Source organism: Octodon degus, unplaced genomic scaffold, assembly GCF_000260255.1.
Source record: "Octodon degus isolate 3935 unplaced genomic scaffold, OctDeg1.0 scaffold00427, whole genome shotgun sequence".
Taxonomy (NCBI): domain Eukaryota; kingdom Metazoa; phylum Chordata; class Mammalia; order Rodentia; family Octodontidae; genus Octodon; species Octodon degus.
The window spans coordinates 420,766-421,271 of record NW_004525003.1 but is presented as its reverse complement, the minus strand read 5'-3'; positions in this window follow the sequence as shown (position 1 = coordinate 421,271).

Here is a 506-nt window from a genome sequence, read left to right as displayed (position 1 = left end):
ATATATCCATTACACATTATCAAAACAAAAGTAGCTGATTCCTATGAATAACCCACTACTATTATTGACTACTGGACTATATTGGATTCTTTTGCAGAATTGACACACCTACAATAATTAAATGGCAATAGAGTACCCATCTCCAACAAAAATAATGAAAAAAGGGGATACAAATGAAGGGTCATTTTGTATCTGCATACACAAAACAGGATAAATATATAGCTACTTTCTCTTAATTCAGTGAAAACAAATATTTGTACTAATGGTGTTTGGACAGGATATCATGTCTGTATCTTGCACTATGAATAACCACTACAAACATAACTATACACTAATTAGTAATTATTAAAACTGTCTTACTCATCAGTTATGAAACTTTCTCATTGCTACTTGTTTCTCAATAAAATTAAGGAAGAGTAGCTGATTAACAATGATTGATATTTTTTCTATTTTTATCATCAAATCTGCTGCTGGGATTAACAGATATAGTTATTGAAGATGAGATG